The 22,599-nt window shown below is 36.7% G+C and overlaps 1 pseudogene; it reads left to right on the top strand.

Moving 5' to 3' along the window:
* Positions 1–22,599, top strand: part of LOC123896149 — a 99,520-nt pseudogene that overhangs the window by 58,723 nt on the left and 18,198 nt on the right.

The raw sequence follows: 22,599 nt of genomic DNA, 5'->3' as shown, positions 1-22,599 counted from the left end.
CTCTTCACAATCTTCTTCTTACTTTCAGAGGGTACAGTTACCTTGCTCCACCGTTTCTTAGGTCCAATTTTAGTTTTGGTGGCTTCAGAAGGAGTATCTATATCCTTTCCTGTATTACTTCTCAGCCTCCTAGATATACCAGCCCTAGGAGTACTCTTGAATTGAAGGCTTTCAACATCAATTACATTTGCCTCACTTGTATCAGGCATATTTGCAGTTTTACCCTTATCCTGAGTAATGACATCAGCAGGGATGGTGGTTTCAGTACCCTTTTCATTAACAGGAACCACAGGAGAGTTTGGTGAATCAGGGACTACAGAGGTACTAATATCAACATGTTCTTCAGATGCTGTAGCATCATTTGCAGCATCTAGCCCAGAACCTGCATTCTCATCAACTGTCATCTCAGACACAAGATTGGCCTTAGAGTTAGCGCCAATACCATCAATAGCGACATTAGGGGTTTCCAAAGAGGTTTCCCCCAATTTCTCAGCAGACCTAGGTTTTTCTAATCCTAGGGTTTCAGTTAAATCCAATTCCAAACTTAAATTCTTCTTACTAGAATCAGATGCTTCAACATTAACATCAACATTTGCAGTAGCAGGATTATCAAGATACAGTTCACGCATTGTATGAACCGTTTTAAGCGTAGATTTAGATTTAGAACACTTACCCCCTTTCTTCGATTCAGACGGCACACGAGAAGTCGATTGACTTCGTTTAGAGCTTTTCTTCGGTGTGGTCTTCTTCGTCTTCACTGTTTCCTCAGGAAAAATGGTAGTGAGAGGATACGCGATGGTGATTTGTTGAGGGAGACCATCGTATGAGGGTGATGTGGTGTCGTCGTTCTTTGCAGGAGAAGAAGTTTGAGAACTCGACATGATGTTTGTTGGATTTTGATGGAGGTTTTTGGTGATGGTGATTAATGGAGGAAGTTGAGAGGTTGTTGAAAAGAGAGAATGGAGAGAGATAGTGTGATAGAGAAAGTAAAGAGGTTGTAGCGCGTGAAACAAGAGGTTATGGAAGTTTTTGATTACTTCCCTTGATTTGCGTGCACTAATGAATGAAGTGAGGAGAAACACTTCAACTGCACGCCTTTTATGCTGTAACTGCTACAAATCTTCAAACAGGCAAATACCAAGTTTGCCTCGCAATTTTTCAAATTGAACTGCGTCTAGAGCCTTAGTAAATATATCAGCCAGTTGTTCTTCAGTTGAAATATGCTCAAGAGTTACAATACCTTCTTCAACTAGATCTCTAATAAAATGGTGCCTAATATCAATATGCTTCGTCCTACTATGTTGGATAGGATTCTTTGAAATATTGATGGCACTAAGATTGTCACAGTACAATGCCATAGCATCTTGTACCACATTGTACTCCAACAACATTTGTTTCATCCATAATAGTTGGGAGCAGCTGCTACCTGCAGCTATGTACTCTGCTTCAGCTGTAGATAAAGATACACAATTCTGTTTCTTGCTGAACCAAGATATAAGGTTGTTGCCCAAAAAGAAACAAGCTCCTGAGGTGCTTTTTCTATCATCTGCACAACCTGCCCAATCAGCATCACAATATCCTACTAGCATAGAGTTCTCACCATGAGTATACAAGATCCCATAATCACATGTACCATTCACATACTTCAAAATTCTTTTCACTTGAGCAAGATGACTCATCTTTGGCTCAGCTTGGTACCTAGCACATACTCCTACAGCAAAAGTAATATCAGGCCTGCTGGCTGTAAGGTATAATAAGCTTCCTATCATGCTTCTATAAAGACTTTGATCTACATCAACTCCCTTTTCATCTTTGGTAAGCTTTAAATGGGTTGCTGCAGGTGTTCTTTTATGAGCAGCACTTTCCATACCAAACTTTTTCACTATATTTCTTGCATACTTGCTTTGGGAGATAAAAATAGTATCTTCCATCTGCTTTACTTGGAGCCCAAGAAAGTAGGTTAGTTCACCTACAAGACTCATCTCAAACTCAGACTGCATTTGCTGCACGAAATGCTGTACCATCTCACTAGACATTCCTCCAAAGACAATGTCATCAACATAGATTTGTGCTATTAGAAATTTGCCTTGATCTTCTTTCACAAATAGAGTCTTGTCATTTCCTCCTTTCCTATAGCCTTGACTAATAAGGAACTCAGTCAATCTTTCATACCATGCTCGAGGTGCTTGTTTTAATCCATAAAGAGCTTTCTTTAATTTGTAAACATGATTTGGAAAGCTTGGATCAACAAACCCCTTTGGTTGTTCCACATATACTTCTTCATTTAAGTACCCATTGAGGAAGGCACTTTTCACATCCATTTGGAATAGCTTGAATTTTAGAATGCATGCCACTCCTAGAAGTAATCTAATGGATTCAAGACGAGCGACCGGAGCAAAAGTCTCATCAAAATCTATCCCTTCAATCTGTGAATATCCTTGTGCAACCAGCCTTGCCTTGTTTCTGGTCACAGTTCCACTTTCATCAGACTTGTTCTTGTAGACCCATTTGGTACCAATTACATTTGCATTTTCAGGTCTAGGAACCAAGTCCCAAACTTCATTCCTCTTGAACTGATTTAGCTCTTCTTGCATAGCATTTATCCAGAACTCATCAGTCAGAGCTTCCTTCACATTTTTTGGCTCAAATTTAGACACAAAACAAGCATTAGAAACTATGTCAAGTGTCCTTCTAGTAGTAATTCCTTGATTGGGATTACCAATAATCAGATCTGTAGGATGATTCTTTTGAGTACGAGTAGAAGGTCCTTTCTTTGGAGTAGCAGAGATTTGGTCAGATGCAGTAACCTCTGTATCATTCTTTGATTCATTAGTAGTTTCACAATCTACATCACCAGGTATAGATGCTGTAGCATCTTCTGCATCATCTTCAGCAGTTTCACTTGAGGTGTCATCTATTACCACATTTATAGACTCCATCATGGTTTTGGTTCTATTATTATATACTCTGTAGGCTCTACTATTTGTTGAGTATCCCAAGAATATGCCCTCATCACTTTTAGGATCCATTTTGGTTCTTGGTTCTCTATCAGACAAGATGTAACATTTACTACCAAACACATGGAAGTGCTTAACAGTAGGTTTCCTTTCCTTCCATAATTCGTATAGAGTAGTTGTTGTTCCAGATCTCAGGGTGACACGATTATGAATATAGCAGGCAGTATTCATAGCTTCTGCCCAAAAACCATGTGAAAGCTTCTTTGCATGTAACATTACCCTTGCAGACTCTTGTATAGTTCTATTTTTCCTTTCTACTACACCATTTTGTTGTGGTGTAATGGGAGATGAGAATTCATGTATGATGCCTTCAGAGGCACAGAAGTCAGAGAAACTGGAGTTCTCAAACTCCTTACCATGATCACTTCTGATCCTTAATACCACATTGTTTTTCTCTCTTTGAAGTTGAATACATAGATCTTTGAACACATCAAAGGTTTCTGATTTCTTTCTAATAAAATTTATCCAGGTGTATCTAGAAAAGTCATCAACAACAACATATGCGTACCTTTTTCCTCCCAAGCTTTCAGTTTGCATAGGACCCATCAAGTCCATGTGTAGAAGTTCAAGAACTCTGGTAGTGGTAAGATGCTGCAGCTTTGGATGTGGCATCTTGGTTTGCTTTCCAATCTGACAATCTCCACATATGCTACCTTCTTCAATTTTGAGATTTGGCAGTCCTCTGATGGCTTCTTTGGATATTGCTTTCTTCATGCTTCTTAGATTAAGATGACCAAGCTTTTGGTGCCATAGTTTTACTTCATCTTCTTTAGTGGTTAAGCATGTTGACATATTTTCTCCTTCTTGGGGAACCCATAGATAGCAGTTGTCTTTTGATCTGACACCTTTCATCAAAATCTCACCTTCGTTATTTGTAACCAGACATTCAGATTTGGTGAAGTTTACTTTCATTCCTTGGTCGCATAGTTGACTAATACTTATCAAATTTGCAGTCAATCCTCTTACTAGCAATACATTGTTTAGTTTAGGCAAGCTATTACTTCTGAGCTCCCCTATCCCAACAATTTCTCCTTTTGCACCATCACCAAAGGTAACAAAGCTAGTTGAGTAAGACTTTATTCCGACAAGAAATTTACTTATTCCGGTCATGTGTCTTGAACAGCCACTATCGAAGTACCAGTCTTCCCTTGATGAAGCTCTAAGTGATGTGTGAGCAATCAGAGCAGTAATCTCTTCTTCAGATTGAGTTGTATCACTTTTCTTCTCATTTTCTTCTTTAGGTTTCCATTCTTGTTGAGTAGGAGCAGTTGTGGAAACAGGTTTGTGCTGAGGACGTCTGTTAGGGTACCCATATAGCTTGTAGCAGTAAGGCCTTATGTGCCCTTTTCTACCACAGTAATGACATCTCCAAGCATGGTGCTTTCTTCTATTTCTTGACATGGGATGCTGCTGATGATGCTGCGGCTTCTGATAAGGCATTCTTTGCTTTTGAGTTTCTTTAGGCTCCATGTACATGAGTTCAGGACTGTAATTTTTGAATTTATTGACATTCTCATAGCTAAGCCCAATGTTTCTAGGCTTTCGAACATTTTTCTCTAAGATTTCCTCCAGTTGTCCATCAGCCTTATGAAGTTTGTCAAGATGCTCATCATCTTTATACAACATGTCAGAGAATTTTCTCAGCCGCCAAATGTCAGTATTTAATTTTTCAATGACTCCTTTAGCTTCTTCAAGATCAGAGGATAGATAATTTACCTTCTTTTGAAGTTCCTCCATCTTTGAGATATTCTCAAATTTTTCTGCTTTTAACTCATTGATGGTTACCTTTTGTTTCTCAATAACCCTGCAGATCTCAAGATCAGAGGACAGAAAATTTACCTTCTTTTGAAGTTCCTCTATTTTTGAGATATTCTCAGATTTTTCTGCTTTTAACTCATTGATGGTTATCTTTTGTTTCTCAATAACCCTGCAGATTTCTTCACTTTTAAGACAAAGTTCCTTGTAGGATGCAGCAAGCTCTTCATAGGTTACCTCTCCATCATCAGATTCTGTATCAGATGTAACAATACCTGTTAAGACTGAGATATGTTTAGCAGTTACAGATGCTGTATCATCTTCTGAGTCATCATCCTCAGACCAACTGACAGTTAGCCCTTTCTTTGCTCTCTTCTGATATGTTGGGCACTCCGGTCTGATGTGACCATATCCTTCACATTCGTGACATCGAATGTTTCTGTTTAAGTTTGATTTTTCATCACCTTTTGGTTTTCCTTGACTTTCATTGCTGCGTATAGTGCTTGGAGCATTGTTTTTGAAATTTGATCTGGGTCTCTTATCCATTCGTTTCAGAACTTTGTTGAATTGTTTTCCCAATAACACCATGGCCTCAGAGATACTCTCATTAGATTCTTCTTCATCCTCCAGTTCTTCTTCATTATTTTTAGATGAGAAGGCAATGCTCTTATTTTTCTTTTCACTTCTTCCATTTGCAACACTTTCATAAGTTTGGAGTGATCCAACCAGTTCATCCAACTTCATCTCAGAAATGTTTTTGGCTTCTTCCATAGCTGTGACTTTCATATCAAATTTCTTTGGAAGTGATCTAAGCATTTTTCTTACTAACTTTTCTTCGGGAATTTTCTCCCCCAAAGCATCAAATTGATTATCATAGTCTAGGATAGTCATATGAAAATCTTGAATTGTTTCTTCCTCCTTCATACGTAAGTTTTCAAACTGAGTAGTAAGAATCTGTAATTTAGACATTTTTACCTGAGGAGTACCTTCATGAACAGTTTCAAGAATCTTCCAAGCTTCCTTTGCTGAGACACATTTTTTGATTAGTTTGAAGATGTGCTTATCTACCCCATTGTATAATGCATATAATGCTTTTGAGTTTCCCAAAGCAAGCTCATCCTCTTCTTTAGACCAGTCCTCCTCAGCTTTTAGTTTAAGTGTTGGCTTTCCATCCTTGTCAATGACCACGGGGGGGTCCCATCCTTTCAGAACAGCCTTCCAAGTTTTGCTATCCATAGATTTTAGGAAAGCAATCATGCGTGATTTCCAATAATCATAGTTGGAGACACCAACTAGAAGCGGTGGTCTGCTTACAAGCCCTCCTTCCTTTTCAATGTTGCCAGACATTTTCCCTGGAGCTCACCCTATAACCAGAAAGGGTGCCTGCTCTGATGCCAATTGAAATCTGGCACGCAGTGAACACAATGCTGCACAAGATGCTATAGCACACGTTGCAGCAAGACAGTCGCAGAACACAGTAAATAAATAAATAAATTGCAGAACAATAAATAAGACAGGAAATTGTTAACCCAGTTCAGTGCAACGTCACCTACTCTGGGGGATACCAATCCAGGAATGAATCCACTATAATAGCTCTAGTTCAAAGCCCTCGACCAACACCCGGTACTTGACTTATCACCTAGACACTACCAATGCAATCCTATCTAAGAACCTCTTAGATAATGAGACCCCGTCCCAAATTCCCTCTAACAACACGTACTATGTTGCTGTCAATAATATCAATAAGGATGGAGACACTCTCCTAGAAACTAGACCACACTCTTGCTTAAAAGCTTATGAGTGAATCACACAAACCAACTCCGTGCTTAAAAGCTTAGGAGCAGCTTACAATAAACAACACAAACACAGTCCTAAACTTGCATCAAAACGATACAAGAAAGGCTCACAAAAGACACACACACTAAACCTTAAAACGCACGCTTTATGAAATACAAGGTTTAGAAATCGCAAGTTCAATAGCCTTGAGGCTTCACATATTTATAGTCTTCAGTTGTCTTGATGTCCAAGTTAGGTCTTCAGGCTTGTACAGCTGTGAAAATTGCGGCTAACCCTATATTATTTTCAGAAATATAATTCCTGTTGTTCCAAACAAAAAAAACGCAAAAATATAATATAATTATATTTTTGTTTTAAATAACTTTCCTTTGACCGACTTCAATAAAACTTGCTGAGTAAGTCTCGTCTTGCCTAAACGCACGTGCCTGAATATATAATTGAAGCAAATCTTGGCTCAGATTTGAAATAAAAATTCTGCACGAAAAACAGAGCTTCAGGATGCTGTACTATAATGCTACAGCATCTCAGTTCAGCATCTGGCTGGTTGGCTTTTGCAAAATGTAGCCAATCAAAACACCAACACTGCTTTTCGACATAATCCGAAGGTGAAAGAGTTGTAATCTTGTAAAATTTTTATCTCTTATATAATTGCGAAGTATGTGTGGTTCTTTCTGTGGCTAGTATCTGCAACATATGTATTAATTATTTATCAAATAGTAGCAATTAGAACAAAAATGAATATTCATCAGGTAAGAAGAATTTGATATAGCTTCTCTGTTTCTTTTCTATTCTTCTCTTTTCAAAACATCGCATTTGAACGCCTATTTATATCTGCTTGCTAGAACAATAGAACGCAACTGACGTTGCACTTGTTGGTCTTTCAGATGCTGCTACAAAGAAATGAAGTAATCACATTGATGCATCTTCTGATTTGACTTTCAGTAAATTTGTTCATGAAATGGGACCTACCGCCGATAGAATTGTTGAAGGACATCTTTTCAGCCATTCAAAGCTTATTAGTTCCTTGAAAAAAGTTTGGTCTAGTATAACATTACTTGTTTAATATGTATTTGTTGTACATAATTTAATTACTTGTTTGATATGTAGATAACTGATCTTTTTCATTTGACTTCTGCAGGAAGCAGTTGTTGTGACAATTAGGATTTCAATTACTCACCTTACTCCAAAGATTAGGCTTAGAAAACTATGATGATGGGTTTGACATTTTCCAAGGATGTGAAAGTAATGCATGTAACATGTTTACCTGTCTTGGTAGGGTAGATGCACAGAGCCTTTTCCCTGCTAGGCGTTAGCGGAGATGCTGGTTGTAGGATTTTAACTTGTATCTACTTATTGGCTTAATTGTTTTTGTTTATGATCTGGAAACAATTGTGCTCATAATTTCGTTGTTGAATTTTAGCATTATCCTTTTTGCATCTGATATGTCTGTTCATCTCGGACTCCTTTGTTATAACTATCCTGAAAGCCCAAGTTATTAGGTGGAAGCTTGGGAATAGTTTTATATCTAACACTCTTTAACATGCATGCAATGGATGGTCATGTATTTGCTTAGCGATTGTTATTTATCTACATTTACTTTATACGAAGTGTCTATATTTTGTTGAGAATTATACTTGGTTGTTTGCAGTGAATTTCAACTCATACATGAGTTATGCCTATATGTGCTATCAGCATCCCAAAGGGCCGAGCTCATACGCGCTACACTGACCACATTACATGCCTTCTTATCATGGATTCCCTTGGCTTATATATTTGAATCACCGTCGGTAGGTTCTTCTTCTGTTCAAAATGAATTTGTTGTTGAGGAACTCACTACTGAAATCTTTTAACTTTTGCTGACATCACAGCTTGAGACACTTCTAAAGTTTTTCCCGGTTCTGGCATATCGGAACCTAACATTGCAACGTTTAACAGAGGTATGTTCCATCCGTTAAGTTCTAAGTTATGTTTCCAGGTGTTATACGTTCAATTTTGGAGTTTTTATGATGTGCAGTATGTCAAGATGTATGACATATTCGTGGGTCAATTGTAGGTTGGTCTCATTTTTGTAACATGTACTGCATTCTTATTCATTTGATTCTATACTTTGAGAATTCTGGCTGACTTTGTGATAATGTAATGTTTAATGTAGAGCATACTCCCGCCGACCACAAATGGCTCTACTGAAGAACAAGTTGGTGTTTTAATTTTATTTTTATATTGAAACAATATCTTAATTTGCTTAGTTAATTGTTAGGTGTTTGTCTAACCTGGCACTGTTCTTCACCTCATTTTATAAGGTCAGTTTTTTTTTTGTCTATATTGAATTTTATTTTGTGAATATATATTATCATCAAACAACATGATTGAACTGTGTGCAACATAATTGCGAAGTATGTGTGGTTCTTTCTGTGGCTAGTATCTGCAACATACGTATTAATTATTTATCAAATAGTAGCAATTAGAACAAAAATGAATATTCATCAGGTAAGAAGAATTTGATATAGCTTCTCTGTTTCTTTACTATTCTTCTCTTTTCAAAACATCGCATTTGCACGCCTATTTATATCTGCTTGCTAGAACAATAGAACGCAACTGACGTTGCACTTGTTGGTCTTTCAGATGCTGCTACAAAGAAATGAAGTAATCACATTGATGCATCTTCTGATTTGACTTTCAGCAAATTTGTTCATGAAATGGGACCTACCGCCGATAGAATTGCTGAAGGACATCTTTTCAGCCATTCAAAGCTTATTAGTTCCTTGAAAAAAGTTTGGTCTAGTATAACATTACTTGTTTGATATGTATTTGTTGTACATAATTTAATTACTTGTTTGATATGTAGATAACTGATCTTTTTCATTTGACTTCTGCAGGAAGCAGTTGTTGTGACAATTAGGATTTCAATTACTCACCTTACTCCAGAGATTAGGCTTAGAAAACTATGATGATGGGTTTGACATTTTCCAAGGATGTGAAAGTAATGCATGTAACATGTTTACCTGTCTTGGTAGGGTAGATGCACAGAGCCTTATCCCTGCTAGGCGTTAGCGGAGATGCTGGTTGTAGGATTTTAACCTGTATCTACTTATTGGCTTAATTATTTTTGTTTATGATCTGGAAACAATTGTGCTCATAATTTCGTTGTTGAATTTTAGCATTATCCTTTTTGCATCTGATATGTCTGTTCATCTCGGACTCCTTTGTTATAACTATCCTGAAAGCCCAAGTTATTAGGTGGAAGCTTGGGAATAGTTTTATATCTAACACTCTTTATCATGCATGCAATGGATGGTCATGTATTTGCTTACTGATTGTTATTTATCTACATTTACTTTATACGAAGTGTCTATATTTTGTTGAGAATTATACTTGGTTGTTTGCAGTGAATTTCAATTCATACATGAGTTATGCCTATATGTGCTATCAGCATCCCAAAGGGCCGAGCTCATACGCGCTACACTGACCACATTACATGCCTTCTTATCATGGATTCCCTTGGCTTATATATTTGAATCACCGTCGGTAGGTTCTTCTTCTGTTCAAAATGAATTTGTTGTTGAGGAACTCACTACTGAAATCTTTTAACTTTTGCTGACATCGCAGCTTGAGACACTTCTAAAGTTTTTCCCGGTTCTGGCATATCGGAACCTAACATTGCAACGTTTAACAGAGGTATGTTCCAATCGTTAAGTTCTAAGTTATGTTTCCAAGTGTTATCCGTTCAATTTTGGAGTTTTTATGATGTGCAGTATGTCAAGATGTATGACATATTCGTGGGTCAATTGCAGGTTGGTCTCATTTTTGTAACATGTACTGCATTCTTATTCATTTGATTCTATACTTTGAGAATTCTGGCTGACTTTGTGATAATGTAATGTTTAATGTAGAGCATACTCCCGCCTACCACAAATGGCTCTACTGAAGAACAAGTTGGTGTTTTTATTTTATTTTTATATTGAAACAAGATCTTAATTTGCTTAGTTAATCGTTAGGTGTTTGTCTAACCTGGCACTGTTCTTCACCTCATTTTATAAGTTTTTTTTTTTGTCTATATTGAATTTTATTTTGTGAATATATATTATCATCAAACAACATGATTGAACTGTGTAAGAATGTGACATTGATAAGGCTGGTTCCTTAAAGCTGCATTATTGACTATATTGTAACTGGGACTCATTCAAGAATAAATCCTGCTTTTTTGGGTTTGCTTGTTGGGTGTTTTGCTCTCTGGTATCATTATTCTGACAGCCTTTTATTTATGCAGGTTCACATCCGCATCTTGGAATCCACTCAAGAGAGTATATCAAATTTGCTATTGGGCCTTGAATATCTTATCGGCATTTCATATGTAGACGATACCGAGGTCTTTTAAGGTATGTGCATACTTCATTTGTGTACTAACGTCTCTGGTTCCAAATACACAAATTTTTATACTATAAACAAACGCTCCTTGTATTTCCTTTGTTGTATTACCGATGCAATTTACACACTAAGTAGCTGAGACCCTATTTACTATGTTAAAAGTTAAAGCATTTTCTACAATTTGTGTTCACTTTAATTTGCTAACATGGAGATAAGAGACTTTTTTTTTTTACTAAAGATATGAGACTCTTGAAGCAAACAAATTGTGTGCATTTTTTGGAACAATGAAAATGCCAAAAAGAATTCATTATTTCCAGAAATAAATCATCCACACTTTGAAGTAGCAAAGTTTTTCACAAGAAAGGGGGGGTTTGAATTGTGAACCTTTAAAAATTGTCCTTTTAAAAATTAGATATCAAAACATACGTTAGAATGATCTCAGAATAAATAATATAAGTTAGGAGAATGATCTTAGAACGATCTCTGAGCTGCAAACAAAAACAATAAGTGATTTGTGTGTGTTAGTGTTTGCATAAAATTAATATGAGTTTAAGGGAGAGAAGAGACACAATAATTTTATCCTGGTTCACCCCTTAATAGTATGGGCTACTCTAGTCCCCATGCTCCTGTGAGATTGTCCACTAAGAGATTCTACCGATCTCAAGATACACTTCTTCTTTGATCTAATCCAAGATCACAATCTTCCAAGCTTCACTTGCTTGATCTACCTAAGTCTTCCTAGACTTTATGAGGTGTCACTCAATCAATAGTTACGTATTGAATTGAGCCAATCTTTTACAATTTGGATAATGGTTTGGATCTAAAGCTTTCTCACTCAAACTAAGTTGAAAAGCTAGTTACAATAAAATATCTCTTTGTTCACTCAAAATGAATACTGATCCTAGTATGATATTACAATATATGGAGTGAAAGAGATCTTTAAAGAAGAGCTTGAAAACTTGTATCACAAAGACAAGTAGATTGATTGTTGTAGATTAAACTCTTGCTCTTCAATGTTGCCAAAGCCTTCCTTTTATAGTTGAACCTTGAGTCTTCAGTTCCTTGGTCCCAAAGGAAGTTCTCCAACGGCTAGTTGATTCAAAATAGACAGCTCATGCTGAATTGCTGAGTGGATAAGCTAAGACTGTTCTTTCTCAGAACGTTCTCCCTATTGTTCTTCATATTTTCAAACAAAAGGGCCATAATGACAGCTTGCAATGGGCTGTAGATAGTTGTTACTTGCTTCCTCACCAAGTATATCCATTATAGACCATTTAGGCACGTTTTGGCCAGCTGTAGATGAGCTTGCAACTTCAAAAGCAAAGGACAGTCATTCTCAGCATCATTCTGAGAGTGTTCTCCAATCTGGGCGATTTTTACACTTGATCTTCAAATGGAGAATGATGCAGAACTGTGACCAGCTGTAATGTGGAAGGAATGCAGCTGTGATGTCCTTGTGTAACTATTCACTTGTCCTTTCCATGTACTTTCTTTTCTTGATTAAAAATTAATCTCTTGGAGAATGTTCATTAAATAATGACATTGAAGGTACATGACAACTATGAGTTGAATGTGTGTTGTCTCATCCTTATTGGTCTATGTAATTCTTGTCCAAACACTCTTGATACACCTGATGAGATGATGCCTTGAGAAATTATCATGTTGCACATGCTTGATCATTAACTTTGTCCAAAGAGGAAAGTCACTTTTCTTCCAATTATTCCTTGCCTTAATTGTTCATGAACTGTTGTGATCTTGTGAGTTAAAACCAAGATAAAGTGCTTCTTTGTCTTGTATATGGTTGACTTAATGAAATAAGTGCTTTTGCATTTATTCTTGTTCATGAGGAGAATGTTGCGATTAAACCAGAGATCATTCTCAGACTGATCCTGAAGCTTCTCTTTTTGCCAAAACATAATGAATATCATTGATATTAGAAGCTTAATTGTTCCTGACTAATTAAAACACTCAAGAGCACTTGTTAGATAACAATGAGATTAGAATTACATTTAAAATATAATTAAGATGTTTGTTATCTTTAAAACATCAAATTGGGATTTTGCATTTTGCCTCAACACACTTAACATTTTATCTTCTTTCCATCAGAATGGTTCACTTCAAGAATCCCACATCTTATTAGCAAGTTAAAATGAACACATATTTTGAAAATGCAAATAGAAAATGTTTTCATAAAGTCAACGGTGCCTTAACTTTTCTGTTTTAAACGAAATATTTTCATTATTTTCATGATAATGATATCATTACAGTATAGCATATTTAAGCATGTAGGTACTCTTCTGTTATATTTTTTCTTAAGCACAAAAATAATTTGGCAACATATAAATCGTTACTCTAATGCAAAGCATAAATTAAGACGATACTAACTTCTTTCCTTTCTTTTTATTATTCTATTGGGGACAAGATCTGACTTTGTTGTATGATCGAGTCCTAAAATACCCCGATTGTGTCGGAAATTTTTATTTCACTTTTCTCTTTGTCCTGCGAGCAGTAACCAAAGTGGGTATAATTTGCCCTGATTTTTTTTTCTTTGGGTGATAATAATTTGCCCTGGTTTTAATTGATTGATCTTGATATACACTTTTCTTCTTTTAGAACTTGAAGTTAAGAAGTATTCATGATGCAATCTATGTTTCACTTTAGGCTGCAGATTATCTCGAGCAGGCTGAGTACAATACGGGTAATCCTAATGAGGACCTTAAAAAAGAATCCTTGATAAAATAGCTGCTTTACAACCCCAAGCTTCAAGCTGCATGTCCTCTTCCATTTGATGAAGCTAAGATGTGGAAAGGCCAAAGTGGACCTGAGCTCAAACAAAAAATTCAACATCAATTCAGAAACATCATGTATTAACTAAAAATTCATGGAAGACGTAGAGCCTTAACTAAATAGTGTCATTTATTTACTCGCATAGCTTATTGTGGCTTAGTCTCTTATGGACGTGCTTTATGATGCTAATGAAGTTGTAGGAAGGAAAATAGTTTAACAGTTTTGTGTTATGAACCGGACTTTTCAACTGCTTATCTGAAGACATATTTATTTTTATACTATAAACAAACACTCCTTGTATCTGCTTTGTTGTATTACCGATGCAATTTACACACTAATATTCATTTGACTCGTTGGTAATGGAATGATTTTTGCGGCATGCAGTGCATTGATGGATTGTGTAGGTTGGGATAAGTGTCGATTATGGGGAAAGCTTCGGGTTCTTGGTCTCGGAACTGCATTGAAGATTCTCTTTTCTGATGATGGTCAAGAAAATCTGGTTCAAACAGTAAGTAAATTTGTTAAGAGTGTTGGTTTTTTTCCTCTTTTCGGTTGCTTCTTTTATTCATATGCCACCTTAAATCAAATTGCTGCTGCATTGTCTTTTAAATTTGTTCTACTGCCATTCCAATACTGAAATAAAATACTCATAATTTCATAATTCCACTCACCTATCCTGCTTTTCGACATAATCCGAAGGTGAAAGAGTTGTAATCTTGTAAAATTTTTATCTCTTATATAATTGTGAAGTATGTGTGGTTCTTTCTGTGGCTAGTATCTGCAACATACGTATTAATTATTTATCAAATAGTAGCAATTAGAACAAAAATGAATATTCATCAGGTAAGAAGAATTTGATATAGCTTCTCTGTTTCTTTTCTATTCTTCTCTTTTCAAAACATCGCATTTGCACGCCTATTTATATCTGCTTGCTAGAACAATAGAACGCAACTGACGTTGCACTTGTTGGTCTTTCAGATGCTGCTACAAAGAAATGAAGTAATCACATTGATGCATCTTCTGATTTGACTTTCAGCAAATTTGTTCATGAAATGGGACCTACCGCCGATAGAATTGCTGAAGGACATCTTTTCAGCCATTCAAAGCTTATTAGTTCCTTGAAAAAAGCTTGGTCTGGTAACATTACTTGTTTGATATGTATTTGTTGTACATAATTTAATTAATTGTTTGATATGTAGATAACTGATCTTTTTCATTTGACTTCTGCAGGAAGCAGTTGTTGTGACAATTAGGATTTCAATTACTCACCTTACTCCAGAGATTAGGCTTAGAAAACTATGATGATGGGTTTGACATTTTCCAAGGATGTGAAAGTAATGCATGTAACATGTTTATCTGTCTTGGTAGGGTAGATGCACAGAGCCTTATCCCTGCTAGGCGTTAGCGGAGATGCTGGTTGTAGGATTTTAACCTGTATCTACTTATTGGCTTAATTATTTTTGTTTATGATCTGGAAACAATTGTGCTCATAATTTCGTTGTTGAATTTTAGCATTATCCTTTTTGCATCTGATATGTCTGTTCATCTCGGACTCCTTTGTTATAACTATCCTGAAAGCCCAAGTTATTAGGTGGAACCTTGGGAATAGTTTTATATCTAACACTCTTTAACATGCATGCAATGGATGGTCATGTATTTGCTTACTGATTGTTATTTATCTACATTTACTTTATACGAAGTGTCTATATTTTGTTGAGAATTATACTTGGTTGTTTGCAGTGAATTTCAACTCATACATGAGTTATGCCTATATGTGCTATCAGCATCCCAAAGGGCCGAGCTCATACGCGCTACACTGACCACATTACATGCCTTCTTATCATGGATTCCCTTGGCTTATATATTTGAATCACCGTCGGTAGGTTCTTCTTCTGTTCAAAATGAATTTGTTGTTGAGGAAGTCACTACTGAAATCTTTTAACTTTTGCTGACATCGCAGCTTGAGACACTGATCAGTGCATTTTAATGCACATTCTTCTACTATTGTACTAGTGTATTCCTATGGTTTAATTTACTATTTTCACTATTTTAAGGTGTTTTTTATTATTTCTAACTCTATTTTATTTTCGCACTTAATTTATGAATAAATAGCACTTTGACACCCTTCCGGTCCGCAGGTCATAACTGGAGTTACAAATATCGGATTGAGGCGCGGGAAGATGCGTTGGAAAGCTGAGATCAAGAGCTACGACTTTCATGTTGAGGCCAAAACCCAGTTCGGAGCGCAAGTGTGTCAAATAATTGCGTTTATGTTCCAGACGAATTTAATTCAGCACAACTTTATATTTTTCGGCCCAATTGTTTTAAGGCCCGTTCCATGTATTATTTAAACCGAAAAAAAGGCAGCTAGGGTTAATCATTCACTGTTCACGAAATATTCAAACCCTAGAGCAGCCGTCATCTTCCATGGAGAACTAAACTTCTATTGATCCATTGGTGTAAGGAACTTTGTTCTCGAATCTTGAGGTTCGGTTTTAATAGCAAATCGTTATGTTTATGCTTATCATATATCAATTTTCTTGTCTCTCTTTTGTGTATGAGTTGATGCAATTGATGCTTAATTATTTTGTTTCACGTTCATAGCATTGAGACTATTCAAATTAATTCACGCTTGTTCAAATTAATCTGAATAGGAAATTGTTATATTATTTTCGCTTGCAAAATAGGGCTGCCGAATTATTGTTATGATTTTTAACTGTGTTATTGGTGACGCTTGATCATCGCCATAGTTAGTCGAACACGCTGGTGCTTAATCAACGAATTCGTTATAAAACTGATTTTCGCTTGTTAAATTAGTTCTATAATCAGCCGAAGCATAAACTGTATGAATATTCATATAAGAACCTATGATAGATGATAAACAAAGTTGCCTAAAACCAATGGATTGATTGCTTTTATATTAATTAAATTCGTAATCTCTGTTATTGCTTCCACAAACAAAAATACCCCAAATTGCAACCTTTAAATTCATTCTAATATTGTTAAACCGATCGTGAGTCCTTGCGAAACGACCAAGGTCACTACCTTGTACTACTTATTTTAAAATTATTTTGGTCACGAAACGACCGTGATCAAATTGGCGCCGTTGCCGGGGACTCATAATTGTGTTATTCAGTATTAGAATTGCTAGAATTACTTGTTTCTTTTGTTATTGCGTGTCTGCCGTATAAAAAAATTAAGAGACGATTTAGGGCTGATTTTGCGTCTGTTCTGCTTTTTTACCATCCCATTCCCTCAGAAAAAAATCAGGGTTCAAAGTCCCCTAAATAACGGGACACCACCCTCTCAGCCCCAAATTCCTTGTTTTTCTATTTTATTTTAATTTTTTGCTGATTTCGTATTTTCAAAAAAATCCAAAAAAATTTGTGTCATCTTTATTTTAGAATTTTCGTGGTATTTTTAGATTTTTTCTCATTCAGTTTGACCTGCTTTCTATTTTACTCACCTATTTTCGTTGTAGGGACATAGTTGGAATTACCGTAATTGTTGTTTATCACCTCTTGCATGACCAAGTCTGCTGGACAGTCCCAATTAGAGCTTCCTGACCCTGAGATAGAAAGAACACTCCACGCACGCAAAAGGCTCAACCGAGCTAATAGCGTGCATTCCGATAACATTGATTCTAACACTATATCTGATTCTGAGTCTGACTATTTCCATAACTTATTTAATTCTGATTCTGAACTTGAACATCAAAACATGGCTGCTGAACAAACATTGAGGCAGCTTGCTGCTCCTGATGTTAATTACAATGGTTTATGTATCGAATATGCTGAAGTTGATGTACCTTTTGAACTAAAATCTGGTTTAATACACTTGTTGCCAAGGTTTAATGGTCTTGCAGGTGAGGACCCGCACAAGCATTTAAAGGAATTTCAGGTTGTGTGCTCCACACCATTGAGGCCCGAAGGTATCACGGAAGACCACATCAAGTTGAGAGCCTTTCCATTCTCGTTACAAGGTGCTGCTAAAGACTGGCTCTACTACCTTGAGCCAAATTCTGTTTCAACTTGGAATGATCTGAAGAAGGTCTTTCTAGAGAGATACTTTCCCGCTTCTAGAGCAGCATCAATCAGAAAAGAAATATGCGGCATTAGGCAAGGAAACGAATCATTGGCAGAGTACTGGGAAAGATTCAAACATCTAGTTTCCAGTTGTCCCCAACACCAGATCACCGAGCAATTACTCATCCAACCTTTCTATGAAGGGTTGCTACCAATGGATCGAAACATTTTGGATGCTGCAAGTGGTGGAGCACTTGTTGATAAAACTCCAGTTGCTGCAAAGGCCTTGATCGAAAACATGTCACTCAACTCGCAACAGTTTACAACTAGAAATAATTATGCAAGTGTGAATGAGATTCAGTCTTCCTCTTCCTCCATCAAGGCGCTCGAAACCAAGTTTGATGCTAGAATTGATGAACTTACTTCCTTGGTGAAAAAGTTGGCAGTTAGCAAAGCTCAACCAGCAAAAGTGTGTGGTATTTGTACTTCTTCTGAGCACCCGACTGATACATGCCCCATTCTACAAGATGAAACAATAACTGAGCTTCCTCAAGCATATGCAGCAGCAGCAGCCCTTTACAATCAAAACAGGTACAACAATCCTGACCTCTCCACCAACAAATATCACCCTAGTTGGAGGAATCATCAAAACCTCCAATATGGGAATCAATCACAAGCTGCAGCCCCTGCTGCCCCACCAGCCACTTCTTCACTGGAAGACCTTGTCAAGCAACTGGCACAACGAACAGATGCTAGCATTCAGAACCTGACAACGCAGATGGGACAAATGGCCAATGCAATAGGCCAACTACAAGCTCAAGGCTCGGGTAACCTTCCTGCACAAACAGTGCCGAATCCGAATGTGAATGTGAGTGCAATTACTTTGAGATCCGAAAGAGTGTCAGAACCAGCTCCAGAGAAAAAGAAGAAGAAAACCGTTGCATCATCATCTGCTCCTGAACCTCCTTCTGTTACAATTGAGACCGAACCCGAAAAAGAAAGAGTATATGTGCCACCAATTCCTTTTCCTCAAAGGGTGCAGAAAAATATCAAGAAGACAGTTGAGAAAGACAAGGAGATTTTAGATGTATTCAGAAAATGTGCGGTTAACATTCCTCTCCTTGATGCAATTAAACAGATTCCTAAATATGGAAAATTCCTGAAAGACTTGTGCACACACAAGAGGAAGTTGAAGGAAAATGAGAGAATCAGTTTGGGACAAAATGTTTCTGCTTTCATTCAGCCCAAAACTGGTTCCTCAGCTAATGTCTCAGTTATCAGTCAGACCATGCCAGAAAAGTGTGATGATCCAGGAGTTTTTGCTATTCCCTGTTCCATTGGGGATCGCAAGTTTGAAAATTGTATGCTTGATATGGGAGCAGGTATTAATGTTATGCCTACTTCTATTTATAATAACCTTGATCTTGGTCCTTTGCAGCCTACTGGTTTAATCGTGCAATTAGCAAATAGGAGCAATGCCCGCCCTGCTGGGAAGGTAGAAGATGTCCTGGTGCAAGTTAATGACTTGATTCTTCCTGCAGATTTCTACATTCTAGACATGGAGGGCGAAACTAATTCCAGCAGGGCACCCATCATTCTAGGCCGACCATTCATGAGAACGGCAAGAACAAAAGTTGATGTTTATGATGGAACCATGTCCATGGAGTTTGGCGACATTGTCGCTAAGTTTAACATTTTTGATGCCATGAAACATCCCGTGGAAGAACATTCTGTTTTTTATATGGATTTAGTTACTAACACTAACCTTTGCTCTGTTTGTGCTAAGATTGAATCTGATTTGCAGGATAATAACATTCATACAGGTGAAGTTGTTGTCAATGAGGCGGTCTGTACGGTTAAAGTTCTTGACATTCCGGCTGCCCCAACCAAACACTCCCATGATAAAGAAAAGACTACGCACTTCCATGATAAGATGATTTCCAAAAAGAAATTTTTTGTTGGCCAAAAAGTCTTGCTGTTTAAGTCTCGCCTGAAAGATATGGTTGGTAAGTTTCGATCCAAGTGGATTGGCCCCTTTGTCGTGACTAATGTTTTTCCTTCTGGTGCTATAGAAATTAAAAGTACAGGTACTGGCAAGGTTTTCAAAGCAAAAGGACAGCGGTTGAAGCTGCTCCATAAAAGTGTGGAAGGGCTTCCACCAAAACCACCAGACATAGAAGCACCAGCACCAGCCGCTACACCTTAGCCCCTCGGGTGTGTTCCTTCCTTTACTCTCACTTTATGTTTAGGTTACATTGCGGACAATGTCTGATTTAAGTGTGGGGGAGGGACATTTTACATTTACATTTACATTTTTGTGTTTTTTTTAAAAAAAATAATAATAATAATAATAAAATAAATCATCATGAGTAGTCACATGTTCTAAGGCTAGGGCAGATAGCTGTAGGGTCAGTGAAATTTTTGGAGTTTTTTGTTTTGATACTTGACATGATAGTCTTTGCAACTTAATGCACAACTGCTTGAACACTGTCAAACTTATAGTAATGTCTAGATAAATCTCTGAAATATTTATTCTTTAGACTAAGTTCTCTAATTTGAATATAATGGAGGTATGATTAGAACTAAGTGTGGGGGAAAGGCTAGAGTAACAGATAGACCGATCATTGCTATTAATTGAGAAAAAGGGAAACTGTTTAAGAGCTAAAACTAATGAATATAATAAGTTCCTGTGCCCGAAACTGGAGGAACAAGTTCCTGTGCCCGAAACTGGAGGAACAAGTGCTGTGTAGGATGCTCTACTCTGAGTAACAGGTTGGACTTATTACAAGTAAGATCCCGTCAGGTGAAAAGGTGGAGTAGTACCTAAAGCTTAAAAACAATAAATAATAATAAACTATAATAAAGCTTGAAGGTAGTTGCCCCTGAGTTGATGTTGAAAAGCTTTTGATCTCTTGAAAAGAAATAGCCCCCCCTAGTCTGAAATTCTGGTTAAATCCAAAATTATAGGAAAAGAATGACAACTTAGCATCTAGAATGGTAGTTTCAGAGAGGGATCTTGACATTACTTTGGTTGACCGTGGGAGACAGTACACACACACGCAAGATTATTATTGAAAGTTGATAGATAAGAATTGTGCCAATCTTTGAATTTTGACCCAAGGTTTGAAGCTTGAAACCTGGAATATGTTGACTGCTTGTGATTTGTTTTTAAATTTTTCATTTGAGTTTTGCTCGGAGTGCAAAAGTTCAAGTGTGGGGGAATTTGATCAGTGCATTTTAATGCACATTCTTCTACTATTGTACTAGTGTATTCCTATGGTTTAATTTACTATTTTCACTATTTTAAGGTGTTTTTTATTATTTCTAACTCTATTTTATTTTCGCACTTAATTTATGAATAAATAGCACTTTGACACCCTTCCGGTCCGCAGGTCATAACTGGAGTTACAAATATCGGATTGAGGCGCGGGAAGATGCGTTGGAAAGCTGAGATCAAGAGCTACGACTTTCATGTTGAGGCCAAAACCCAGTTCGGAGCGCAAGTGTGTCAAATAATTGCGTTTATGTTCCAGACGAATTTAATTCAGCACAACTTTATATTTTTCGGCCCAATTGTTTTAAGGCCCGTTCCATGTATTATTTAAACCGAAAAAAAGGCAGCTAGGGTTAATCATTCACTGTTCACGAAATATTCAAACCCTAGAGCAGCCGTCATCTTCCATGGAGAACTAAACTTCTATTGATCCATTGGTGTAAGGAACTTTGTTCTCGAATCTTGAGGTTCGGTTTTAATAGCAAATCGTTATGTTTATGCTTATCATATATCAATTTTCTTGTCTCTCTTTTGTGTATGAGTTGATGCAATTGATGCTTAATTATTTTGTTTCACGTTCATAGCATTGAGACTATTCAAATTAATTCACGCTTGTTCAAATTAATCTGAATAGGAAATTGTTATATTATTTTCGCTTGCAAAATAGGGCTGCCGAATTATTGTTATGATTTTTAACTGTGTTATTGGTGACGCTTGATCATCGCCATAGTTAGTCGAACACGCTGGTGCTTAATCAACGAATTCGTTATAAAACTGATTTTCGCTTGTTAAATTAGTTCTATAATCAGCCGAAGCATAAACTGTATGAATATTCATATAAGAACCTATGATAGATGATAAACAAAGTTGCCTAAAACCAATGGATTGATTGCTTTTATATTAATTAAATTCGTAATCTCTGTTATTGCTTCCACAAACAAAAATACCCCAAATTGCAACCTTTAAATTCATTCTAATATTGTTAAACCGATCGTGAGTCCTTGCGAAACGACCAAGGTCACTACCTTGTACTACTTATTTTAAAATTATTTTGGTCACGAAACGACCGTGATCAGACACTTCTAAAGTTTTTCCCGGTTCTGGCATATCGGAACCTAACATTGCAACGTTTAACAGTATGTTCCAACCGTTAAGTTCTAAGTTATGTTTCCAAGTGTTATCCGTTCAATTTTGGAGTTTTTATGATGTGCAGTATGTCAAGATGTATGACATATTCGTGGGTCAATTGCAGGTTGGTCTCATTTTTGTAACATGTACTGCATTCTTATTCATTTGATTTTCTACTTTGAGAATTCTGGCTGACTTTGTGATAATGTAATGTTTAATGTAGAGCATTCTCCCGCCTACCACAAATGGCTCTACTGAAGAACAAGTTGGTGTTTTTATTTTATTTTTATATTGAAACAAGATCTTAATTTGCTTAGTTAATCGTTAGGTGTTTGTCTAACCTGGCACTGTTCTTCACCTCATTTTATAAGTTTTTTTTTTTTTTTTTTGTCTATATTGAATTTTATTTTGTGAATATATATTATCATCAAACAACATGATTGAACTGTGT

This window comes from Trifolium pratense, linkage group LG7 (genome assembly GCF_020283565.1).
Source record: "Trifolium pratense cultivar HEN17-A07 linkage group LG7, ARS_RC_1.1, whole genome shotgun sequence".
Classification (NCBI taxonomy): Eukaryota; Viridiplantae; Streptophyta; class Magnoliopsida; order Fabales; family Fabaceae; genus Trifolium; species Trifolium pratense.
This window is presented reverse-complemented; position numbering and strand designations above follow the sequence as displayed.